We start from the raw sequence: 12,853 nt of genomic DNA, 5'->3' as shown, positions 1-12,853 counted from the left end.
CTACTAGAGGGTACTGCTCAGAATCTAAGCTATAGTAGAATCTTTTCCCCTTAAGAATATATAAAGTAGGAGTGGTTCAAGAGTCTTAAATGTTTCATAGGCTTGTAGGTCACTTGATTCAGAAACATTAAAATGTATTAAACAAATATTATAACCTAAATAATAAAACTAACCAAAATCTATCACGTAATAGTGTGAAAAGTATGGAGATGATTTTAGGCTGTCATAGACTAGAATGTTGATTCATGGAAAAGTTAGGTAACCTAAAACAAAATGTGTTTTAAAAATATTCATGATATCTCAATAAAGTATTTAAAAAAAACACAAACATTACAAAATATAAAATACAAAGTGAAAGTATCTTTTTTATTCAATCCTCCAGAAATAACAGCTTTTAATAGTATGGTAGGTGCCCTTGGAGATGTTTTTGTAAGCAGAGTCTAATACACATGTGCACACGTGCACACACACACACACAATTTTTAATAAAAACTGAATCATACTATCTATACAGGTTTGCAACTTTTTAAAAAAAATATGACTCTCTTACATGTCTTTCCATGCCAGAATACATAGCTCTACCTAATACTCTTAAACAGTTAGGGGTGCCTGGGTGGCTCAGTGGATTAAGCGGTTAAGCACCTGCCTTCGGCTCAGGTCATGATCCAGGGGTCCTGGGACTGAGCCTGGCATTGGGATCTCTGCTCAGTGGGGAGTCAGTTTCTCCCTCTGCCCTTCCCCTCTGCCCCTTCTCTCTGGGGGTGCTCTCTCTCTGGCTCTCTCTCTCAAATAAATAAATAAAATCTTTAAAAAAATACTCTTAAACAGTTATATGGTATTCCAGCAAGGAATATCCTTAACAATATATTTATGCCAGTGTGTCTATAGGATATATTTCTAGTAGAAGTGCTGGGTCAAAAGGGTGTGTGACCATTTTAGGTTTTAGTCTATTAAAATTGCCCTCCAGGTCTAGAAGCAGAGATACTCAGTAGCAGTCAGTGATCATCATATCCAGCACCCAGATCTTGGGTTTCCAATTACCATTCTCTAGTAAAAGGAGCCAGGGCCCTTTAGAGAAGTAGTTGATTCCAGAGCCAGCGCAGGAAAAATGCCAGCTGAGCCTGGTATCTTCTGGTGCCAGAAAGTAAGGAAGTGTTTTAAAAAAAAAAAAAAAAAAGATGGGGATATGCCAAAGGGACACAGGGGCCAACCCAAAAGAGCTCCCAATGGTCAAAGCTGGAACAATTTGAACAACAATGTAAGTGATAGTATTAGATTATATCCAAAAGAATAAAAGAAATATCCATGAGTCCATACTAATACAAATAAATGATTGACCAAATAAATAAGTACAGGAGGGAGAAGAGACAAAAATTCCTTATACAAAACTTCTAATTAATAAATGTGGAAGGAATAAAGGAAATAGAAAATCTCCATTAGAACACTACAGTAAGGGCACCTGGGTGGCTCAGTTGGTTAAGCGTCTGCCTTCAGCTCAGGTCATGATCCAGGGTCCTGGGACAGTGCCCCACACCGGGCTCCCTGCTCAGCGGGGAGTCTGCTTCTCCTTCTCCCTCTGCCCCTCCCCCCTGCTCATTCTCTGTCTCTTTCTCAAATAAATAAATAAAATCTTAAAAATAAAAAAAGAACACTACAGTAATAATTGGCTACAGGCAAAATCCACTGGTGGATGCTAACACTGGTGAGTGAAAGTTTAAAGTTGAAATTGGATATATGCATGGTCTCAAAGTATCACCTCCAAAAATGTATTAATACAATATAATAAAGTATTTTTAATACCTATTAACTCCAAGAGAAAAATGACTACTGTCGAGAAACACAGTTGAGATCACCTTCACCAACGACAGGGCACATCAACATCACATACCCCCGACAGGACACACTGACAAGAGCACAACATAGCTTCTGTGGTGTTCTTGCCCAAATTACATCATCTCGAGCTACGAAGAAAGACCATTAGGCAAACCCAAATTAGGGGCATTCTATAAAGTACCGAGTATTCTTCAAAGTTGTTAAGGTCGTGAAAGACAAAGACTGAGGAATTGTCATGGAAGAGACTAAGGAGAGGTAGAGAGTCTTGTGCTACACGAAATCAGTCAGTCAGACAAAGACGAATGGTGTATGATTTCACTTATATGTGGAATTTCAGAAACAAAACAAACAAGCAAAGGGAGAGAAACAGAGAGACCAACCAAGAAACAGACTTTTAACTCTAGAGAACAAACTGATGGTTACCAGAGGGGAAGCGGGTGGGGCGTTGGGTGAAATAGGTGATGGGGATTAAGGAGGGCACTTGTGATGAGCACCAGGTGATGAATGGAAGTGTTATATTACTATATTGTACACCTGAAACTAATATAACACTATGTTAACTGGAATTAAAATAAAAAATTAAAGTGTAAAAAAAAAAGAGACTAAAGAGACATGATAGCTAAATGTAATGTGAGAGCCTCGATTAGATCCTGGAACAGAAAAAAGATGTTAGTAGAAACACTGATTAAATTTGAATAAAGTCTGTAGTTTAGTTAATAGTATTATGCCAATATTAATTTCTTAGTTTTAATTAATTGTACTATAATTATTAAAATGTTAACACTAGGGGGCGGTAGGTGAAGGGTCCATGGATATGATGTACTATTCTTGCAACTCTTTTGTAAAAGTCTAAAATTTATCCCCATCCTCCCCAAATTTTAATGCCCTCTAAAAGAGAATATACCATTTCACATTCCCACCAAAATTAATATGCCCATTTCAGGGTGCCTGGGTGGCTCAGTCAGTTGAGTGAGTGATTTCAGCTCAGGGCATGATCTCAGGGTCCTGGGGAGTCAGCTTGAAGATTATCTCACTTCCTCTCCCTCCTCCCTCCCCATGCACTTATGTGTGCTCTCTCTCAAATAAACAAATCTTTAAAAAAAATATGCCCATATCTCCACATCCCCTCCAACACTGAATTGAATTCTGTTCAACAGGTACCTAAAACACTTTTTTGATAATTTTCAATGAATATATTAAAATGTTTCACTATATCTAAATTTCTTATATGAATGAAGATGAATCCAGTCCTTTGCCCATTTTTTCACTTCATTAATCATATTTTCTTGGTGATTCATAAAAGCCCTTTTTATATTAAGGAAATAAACCCTTTGTCTGACATACTACAAATATTGTTCCCAGTATAGCTCTTCTCGTTTTGGGTGCTTTGGACCAAATATTGGTTTTTATGTTTTAAGTAATAACATGTATCAGTAGTCTCCTTTGTGGCTTCTGGGTCATTTTCCCTCCTCAAGATTATAAAAACTTCTCCCTCATATTTCCTGGAAGTGTGATTACCAAGTCAAAGATAGACTGGGGCATGGTGGGAAGGGTGGGAAAGGAAACTCTTGATACATACCTATAAAATAACTTTCCAGAAAGGCTGGACCTATTTATACTCCCATCAGCAGCATTAAATATTTTACTATAAAATAAATTTTTAATTTAATGAGAAAAACATCTACCATACCTATATTCTACCCAAAAGAAACCATTTAACACCTTGAAAAAAAAACTATGTCACATTGACATCCTCTGAAATTATCCTGTGTCAAAGACTTTATTCATGCCCTTCTTTCTATCCAGAATTCTGCTCAAAAGCCACGTTTTCTGGGATATCTTCACTGATACCCTGAGCTAACATTTCTTGTCTTCTTTTGAACTTTTATAGCTCTTCACTAACAGCTTGAAACCTGTATTACATTACCCAAATGGGTATCATCTCTTTGCCTCCCACTCAGGTGACAAGAAGGATTTGGAAGGGAGGGCATTTCAGAAGTTAACTGTATTATTTATGAATTTATCTTAATCACTTATCTAAACAGTAAGTTCATTCAGGAAAAGGACTGCATCCTATTATCTCTGTATCCCACTTCGGCTTAGAAATAGCATCAAATATTTGTTGGAATGGATAAAAGAAATAATCTAACACTTGTCAGAGAATACAGCTGGTTAAAGTCATTATTTTTTCCTTCACAATATCAGCCTTCACTTTATCTGTGACTATTTATTTATTGATAAATAAATTGAACTATAGTTGACAAAGTGTTATATGAGTTTCAGGTGTGCAACATAGTAGTTCGACAATTCTATACTATTTTTAAGCTAGAATTTGTTTACATAATCGTCTTCAGCAGATATGTGAGGGAAATACTTATAACAAAAAATTACCATTATATTTTAGAATGATGATAATCAATGTTAGCCAAACAGAAAGTCCTTTGTTCTACTCATAACTCAAAAATTATTCTTTTTTTTAAGATTTTATTTATTTATTTGACAGAGAGAGACACAGCGAGAGAGGGAACACAAGCAGGGGGGGTAGTGGGAGAGGGAGAAGCAGGCTTCCCGCCGAGCAGGAAGCCCGATGCGGGGCTCGATCCCAGGACTCTGGGATCATGACCTGAGCCGAAGGCAGACGCTTAACGACTGAGCCACCCAGGCGCCCCTCAAAAATTATTCTTGTCAGTAGTGGAAGAACATATCACTTGCATATCCATGACAACAATGGATATTTCTTCACATAGTTAAATCTGCAGTATTCTGGGGTAATTTCTTTGTTTTGCTTTCTCAGTTTTGAAGCAATGCTTACGTATTATATGCTACACCCATTGTCTTTACCCAAGCTCGAAGACAGAGTCTAGTTTCAATGCCAAGAGAAATACTCCCAACTCTAGAATTACGTTACCACCCATTTTGTTATACAAACTCTCCCCCTATAATTAGTATCTTTACACACACACACACACACACTTAGTTTTACCATTAGTATGGTAAATTACATATGTATACATATTATACACACACATATATGTAAATTGTGTATATAAAAATAACAAGTACCTAACCTACAATGTAAGTACTAGGCTTCACTTGGGACAGGAAAATAAACTAGATGTACATAAATTCCACTCCTTACTTATAAAGTTGTACACTTTCATTTTTTTTTTTTTAAAGATTTTGTTTATTTGACAGAGAGAGACACAGCGAAAGAGGGAACACAAGCAGGGGGAGTGGGAGTGGGAGCGGGAGAAGCAGGCTTCACGCTGAGCGGGGAGCCTGATGTGGGGCTCGATCCCAGGACCCTGAGCCGAAGGCAGATGCTTAATGACTGAGCCACCCAGGCGCCCCTAAAGTTGTACACTTACACTTTCAGAGCCAAAATAGGCTTTAGGATGGGAGCAGTGAACTAGTCTCTAAAAAGAAATTCTTCTTTCTCTCTCCCCTCCCAATGACCATAGGAGCTAAAATAGGGTCTACTTTCTAGAACACTAGGAAAACATCTGCTTCCCTATACAGAATTAAAAAGTCTTTGTAATCAGTATTGATTAGTTTTACTCTTAAGATGAATATGAGAATATCAGAAAAGAGGGGCGCCTGGCTGGCTTAGTCAGAAGAGCCTGCAACTCTTGATCTCAGGGTTGTGAGTTCAAGCTCCACACTTGGTGTAGAGATTACTAAAAAGAACTAATCTTTAAAACAAAGAATATTGGAAAACAGCAAAAAAAAAGTGCACTGTTCTATCCTTTCTCATACCTAGGATTAAATTAACAACAGCATCAAGAGGGAAAATTCTCTTTAAAAGTTCTTGATATGTCAATCACATTTAAATAAGAATTTTTTTAAGTCACAAACATCAATAAATCCCACTTGTAAGGCCTGCCTAAGGTATAGTTTTGCCATTATGAAACACCCACTGGGAGGAAGAAAGTTTTAATAGATGAAAATTGCTGTCACACTGGTAATTCTTGACTTGGGACCAACAATCTTACAACACCAATCCTTAAACATTTTGGCCAAATAGGTTGCATCATATCAAACACTGGACTTACCAAATGTCTTCCTTCCAAGTTTACTCAAGAAATGTATTGATACATGGATGATTCTGAATTTATAAGGCTTTCATTCAAATACCAAGGACCTGAAGAATACTTGAACAGAGTGCTTGTTACCTTAAGAAAGTACGGGGGTGCCTGGGTGGCTCAGTCGTTGAGTGTCTTCCTTTGGCTCGGGTCATGATCCTGGTGTCCTGGGATCGAGCCCCGCCATCGGGCTCCCTACTTGGCGGGAGGCCTGCTTCTCCCTCTCCCACTCCCCCTGCCTGTGTTCTTGTTATCACTATCTCTCTCTCTGTGTCAAATAAATAAATAAAATCTTAAAAAAAAAAAAAAAAAGTACACCTGTGTGACAACCAAAACTTTCCAAAATCCGCATGTTTTTTGCCAGAGGTCACATTTTGTTTTTAAAGACAACAAAAGCATAAGTCTTAATAAATGCACAGAAAAGCCTAAGTTAGAGACAATAAGCATTCATGGAGCAATAATTTTAGGAGGAAAAAACTAGCACTTACCCCTCAAGTTGAGATTGATAAACTGCCTGAGAAAGAAAAAATATATTTTTAGAAACACAGACTCTTGGAGCTAAAACATGGCCTGTTTCGATGGTTCTCGGAGTATCCAGGGCCACCAGTTTCTTGCAGTACTGCGGTTAATATTACATTCCCACCTTCATTTACCAGGAATAATTTTTATTTTACTAGAACAGCAATGCGTGGAAGTTCCACCAAAAGGAGTGCCAATTAAGAATCAAGAAATTACTCAGTGCTGCCAAATATACACAAAAAGGCACTTTAGAAACTGTTGACAGAAGTGTAAATTGGTACAAGCCTCATAGGAAGCAATTTGGCGATATGCATCAAGACTTCTTATGTCATACCTCCCCACCTAATAATTTCATTTTCTACTTCTAGGAATATCCTAAGGAACTAATCAGAGACGAACACACACACAAAAATATAGATAAGAGTCATCACTGTTATAAAGAGAACAGAAAACCTGGAACAAATTTCAAATGCCCAAATGGAGATTGATGAAATAATGATGCATCCATATGATCAAATGCTACACAGTCATCAAATGCAGCACTGCCAAAGAATATTCAAGGATATGAGAAAATGTTCAAGATATGCAGAGCTTAATTGGCTTGAGAGGCAACTTAAAGAACAATAGCAACTTCCTCAGATATATGCAGGCTACGGGTTGAAATGTTAACCCCTAGGCTGGAGAATTATCGGTGATTTTTAGTTTTATCCCTATAGTTTTCCTACACTTCCTGAAACTGCTGCAGTGACCATATTAGTTTCATCGTTTAATAAATGAGTAGGAAAAATAGCATCAGTTTTTCAGTTGATACTAGTGTGTCTGTGTTTGTGGGTGTGGATAAGTGACAATGAATATGGCCCCTAAGGTATCTGACGCTACTCAAGTGACAAAGGGACACTGTAAAAGGAGCCAAAAGTTGATTTCAACTGTACTACACAAAGATTAGACACTTCTGTTTCTAAACTAGTCTCAAAGTAAAAGAAACTTCTTTTGCTCATGCAATATAATCTAGCGGGGCGCCGGGGTGGCTTAGTCAGGGAAGCATCTGCCTTTGGCTCAGGTCATGATCCCGGGGTCCTGGGATCGAGCCCCACATCGGGCTACCTGCTCAGCTGGGAGCCTGCTTCTCCCTCTCCCTCTGCCTCTGCTGCTTCCCCTGCTTGTGCTCTCTCTCTTTGACAAATAAATAAAATCTTTAAAAATAATCCATGAAGCAAAATAAAACAAAGTTTCTTTTTTCTTGCTATAAATACAATGTTAAAAGTTTCCTAAAGCTAACTGTCCCTGTGGTCCCCTATGCCAAAATGTGACTAAGAAAAATTGACTACTTTTGCCAAGTGAATAGAGGATATCAAAAAGCCAGACAATCGTGAGGGGTTCCACACGGACTGAAATACAAATAATTTCTTTAAAGCCCAGAATTCCGCTCACTTACCCTATTACAACAAACAGGAACTCAAGTGTCAGATGATATCTGCATAAGATTTAACAGGCACCTCAGACTCACCAACTCTTCTGCCCCACAAGGAAAAAGTTTTTCATCTGACCAGAATCAGCACCCTAGGGGGAATCAAGGCCTTCCCTCAGAGAAAGTATCACAAGCAAAAGGCACCTAATGGGTATCATCTCTTTGCCTTCCACTCAGGTGATAAGAAGGATTTTGAAGGGAGGGCATTTCAGAGGTTAATTCTCCATCAATATCCACTTGTTTACAACCTCAACTCTGGGACCAACTACTCTGAACTTCAGAGTATATCACCTTACCTAAGACTATCTTGCTTCAGACATTCCAATCAACGGTGATATCACATTACAAATGTGTACTAGCTTCAAAAAGGAGTAGGCAGGAAAGGTTAAATCATTTCTTTCCCTCAAAGTCTTCATTTCAAAATGTTTTGGGATGTGAGGGCGATCCGGCTGCGACATCTGTCACCCCATTGATCGCCAGGGTTGATTCGGCTGATCTGGCTGGCTAGGCGGGCGTCCCCTTCCTCCCTCACCGCTCCATGTGTGTCCCTCCCAAAGCTGCGCGCTCGGTTGAAGAGGACGACCTTCCCCGATAGAGGAGGACCGTTCTTCGGTCAAGGGTATACGAGTAGCTGCACTCCCCTGCTAGAACCTCCGAACAAGCTCTCAAAATGTTTTGGATAACAGTAAAGTATCATTTTCTTTTTTTAAAGATTTTATGTATTTATTCATGAGAGACAGAGAGAGAGAGAGAGAGAGGCAGAGGGAGAAGCAGGCTCCCAAGGAGCAGGGAGCCCGATGCGGGACTCGATCCCAGGACCCTGGGATCATGACCTGAGCCGAAGGCAGACCCTTAACCATCTGAGCCACCCAGGCGCCCAACAATAAAGTATCATTAAGTAATCTTACTTCCTGTAAGGCCCCAGACAGCTATGAGCGTGTCCTGTAATAACCTCGAAAGGGCCTAGCAGCACAGAGTTCACAATACTAAAAATTATCCAAAGAATACAGCTGATTGATATACAGACAATTCTTGAAAATTAATGTTTTTACTCCAAAGTCAAGGGAAATTGATCTGTGGCTGCTGGTTAATTCAACTGGGTTGAGCCAGTGCCTCTGAAGCTAAGCTCACAAATTTGTATGAACTGGTTAAAATGATGATGATCACACTTGCCAGTTTGCCAAAGTCTGTCCCCTGGTTTACCTGTTGGCCCAGTGTAATTATTGTCAGAGTCCCCACCCCCCCTTTTTTTTTGGCAAAACATCCCTAGTGATGACTCTAGTGATAACCCTAACTCTGTCCCACAAAAGAAAAAGGCAAGAATGTATGTCTACATCAGCAAAACTAACCTTCACTCCTGGAGAAAAATACTAACTCTCGACTGAATCCACTGTCACATGCAAATGGGTAAGTATATGAAAGTACCAGCTTTGTGCTATTAAACATACAAACACACACACACACAATTCTTTATTCCAAGTGTTTCAACAATGCAAAATTATGACAACCTTAGTTTACGTACAACTGAATCTTTATAATCCAACTTCCAAAATCTAGACTAAAACCTTAATTGAGGGGCGTCTGGATGGCTCAGTAGTTTAAGCGTCAGACTCTTGGTTTCAGCTCAGGTCATGATCCTATGGGTCCTGACATGGAGCCCAGCAGGGAGTCTGCTTAAAGATTCTTTCCTTCTACCCCTTCCCCTACTCGAGCAACTCTCTCTCTAAAATAAATAAATAAAACCTTTTAAAAAAACCTTAATTGATAAATTCAAACTGAAGTCAATTCCTCAACTTACAAAACACATACATGTATTTTAAGTGCATAAAAGGATAAATCAGATCCACCGTAAGAAAATATCTCCATTTATAGGTCCTTAATTTATCAACTTTTAAAGACTGTCATCCTATTTAAGAAGTTGTGTTTACCCGGGGCGCCTAGGTGGCTCAGTTGGTTAAGTGACCGACTCTTGATTTCATCTCAGGTCATGATCTCAGGGTCATGAGATTGAGCCCAGCATCAGGCTCCATGCTCAGTGTGGAGTCGGCCTGAGATTCTCTTCTCCCTCTTCCTCTGCCCCTCCCCCCACTTGCATGCACATGCACTCTCTAAATAAATAAATAAATTTTTTAAAGAAGTTGTATTTACCCTTTAACTAACTTAAAGGTCAGAGAGAAAGATATTGCCAAATTAACTTTAGCAATCAGGCAAAAATTCTAGCCTTGCAGGGAATACATACTACTCATTTTTTTTACAAAAAAAAAAAAAAATACAACTAACTGTAACTTCCCATCTATGATTTTCTGGAAAATACGGGTTAGCAACCTTAGAGTTGCATATCAAATGAAGTATTTGATTTCCAGTCAATGATAAAAGACCAAAGCAAACTGGAGAGTTTCTGGGCTACCCCAGATGCTGTAAGCTTAAGGAATTTTTCACATATTTATAAGCTCTAGCTCTTGGAATAGTCTGTGTCTAGTACAGCCTAACATTCAGTTTACTAAGAAAAACTGTATTTAACTTGGCCAATTCGAAGAAAAGACCACAGATTAACAGGATAAGGTCCTATGCTTCATCGAAGGCTAAAGAAATAGACAATGAAGCTCCAATATAATACAGTGCCCTGCTGAGAGGCAGTCTACCATGGTAGTTAGGAGCCAAAATGCTGGAGCCAGATGGCCTGGGTCCAGCTCTTGGCTGTGCCCCTTACTAGCGTTGGGTGACCTCAGGCAAGTTATTTAACCTCTTTACCTCATTTGCCACAACTCTAAAATGGAGGGAATACTATATTACTCCCTGTTGAGAGGACTTTTGTGAGGCTTAAATCAAGCTGATCTCAGGGCTCTAGTCATTATAAACCTCTTTTAGTTTCTCAAAAGCACCAAGCTTAATCTCTCACCTCTGAGTCTAGCTCAGGCTTTTCCTTCTGCCAAGAACATTCTCTTCTCCCTTTCCCTGGCTTCCTTTACGTCTTAGTTAAAATGACACTTCTAAAGAGTCTTCCTTGACCTCCCCACGTTATGTCAGGTGCCTCTGCTTTTTGCTCTGTGGGCACCCATATAGCACAGCACTTAAACTCGTTCAAGTTGCTGTTCCCTTGCTGGGCTGGTAAGCTCCTTACAGGCAGAGGCCATGTCTGTCTTGATTCCCAGTATAATCCCCAGAACAGAGCACAGTACAGGAACATTGTAGGTGCTTACCAAACAGTTTCTGAACAAACATGGAATGAATTAACCAGTCATACTAAGCATAAAGGAAACCAAAAAGTGATTTCCAAGTTAAATCTTTCCCTCTGAGTTAGACGTGTATGCCTCTTCCGATCTGAGCTATATAAAAGTGCTTCCCTCTCCTATAATTGAGAAACTTGAAATTAAACGTGACAAATGCCATGTTCTGACAGAATACAAACTCGATGCCCTTTTGGGGTAGGAATCATGACTTCATAAGCAGAGCAAATAACAGTCTGTTCAGTGTGTTACTTATCATTTCATGTCTCATGTTCTAAAGCCTTTATTTAAATAAGGATTATCACAGCAAAATTATACGGCTAGTGTATCTCCCTGAATATTATCAGCTGGGCTAAATGAAAGCCATAAGTGCCCTGGCATAGGTGGAGGGAAGACAAGGAAGGGGCGATAATGAACACGGAAGTGCATGAAAGAAAGGGGGGAAAAATGAAAGTATTTGATACGCTGCAGAGTGGGAGAGCTACATCAGCCGCTCCTCTATAAGGGACCACTGGGTGGCGCCAGTAACCCTGGCTATCCGATACAGGTATCCATACGGGTATGGAACCAGGAGAGCAAGCCATCGGGCTATCTTGCATACAGCCTGGGTTGAATGTTCAGAAGTCTATTTTCCTTATACAGATGGGCAGATACAATTCACTGGAGTGCAAGTTCTCTGCATATGTCACCAACACAGGCATACGTCCTAAGGATCCTGTTTATCAGCGACACCTAGAAGGGGAGTTTGTCAACATTTTTGCCTGACAAAATGTTGGTGTCAGCTCACCATTCCAAATGGAGAGATACTCAGTAGAGTGAGAGGCCAGGGATTCTCAGTGGAATAAGAATGGCGGGGTAAGAGATCAGAATAATCGAGACAGCTTTTTCAAACTAGTAGGATGACCCATACAAAATTGCCAATATAGTCAAAAACCTGCTACATGCCAGCAAACAGCAATTTCAAATGGTTCAACCTAATACACAGGTATTTGGAATCACTGGCTTAATGATCCATCGTTACTGAGAAGAGTGTGTCATACTTCTCAGGTTTATGGCGGGGGCAGGGTGAGAACACATGCATAGTTTGGCCTTAGGTCATGAAGAATTAACTAAGCTCAGGAATGGAAACAATAAAATGTCTTAAGGGAAGGGAACAGATTAAACTATGTTAAAAACATCAGCCGAGGGAAGATGTACACACAAAAAAATGCTATATTAAGTGTAAAAAAAACCAAATTATAAAACAGTATATAAAACACATTTTTGTGACCTGTCTTTTAGGAAAATCCAAATAGTTTTTTTTTTTTTTTTTTTGAGGTGGGGAACAGATTTCTATTCCCTATAGAAAAAAATATGGAAGGATGTGTACTAAAAATATCAGTAGCTGGCTCTGAGTAGGGGGGATTACCCATACTTTGTCTTTTCATCTACATGTTTTCTAAAATAAACATGTATAAAAATTTTGGATCCTGGAACAGAAAAAAAAAAAAAACCCAGTAGAAAAACTCAAGAAATCCAAATAAATTTTATTTTTAGTTAACAGTACTATGCTAATGTTACATAAACGTTAACATTAAGGGGGAGCTGGGTAAAGATGTACAGGACCTCTGAACTATCTTTACAAATTTGCTGTAAATCTAAAATTATTCCAAAATGAAGCATTTGTTTTTCAAAATAAGCCATTTACTAAGATCACATTTGAGAAATCTAGAAGAAGGAATCCA

The 12,853-nt window shown here is 39.1% G+C and overlaps 1 protein-coding gene across 5 annotated transcripts in view; it reads right to left on the bottom strand.

The window, feature by feature from the left end:
• The window catches only part of ACSL4 (acyl-CoA synthetase long chain family member 4), a 73,016-nt gene that overhangs the window by 45,798 nt on the left and 14,365 nt on the right, over positions 1-12,853 (bottom strand). Inside the window, exon 1 of one of the 5 annotated variants that reach the window (XM_081808435.1) lies at positions 6,006-6,134. The exons of 3 other annotated variants lie outside the window; for them this stretch is intronic. The gene's annotated coding sequence lies outside the window, so the exon portion shown is untranslated. Of the gene's footprint in view, positions 1-6,005; positions 6,135-12,853 lie in introns of those variants that run through there. One more of the 5 variants, XM_081808432.1, reaches the window with a different exon arrangement.

The sequence above is a fragment of the Leptonychotes weddellii genome, chromosome X, assembly GCF_054177405.1.
Source record: "Leptonychotes weddellii isolate Sample4059 chromosome X, ASM5417740v2, whole genome shotgun sequence".
In the NCBI taxonomy this organism is placed as follows: Eukaryota; Metazoa; Chordata; class Mammalia; order Carnivora; family Phocidae; genus Leptonychotes; species Leptonychotes weddellii.
The sequence above is the reverse complement of the archived record's forward strand: the minus strand, read 5'-3'. Positions and strand labels throughout refer to the sequence as shown.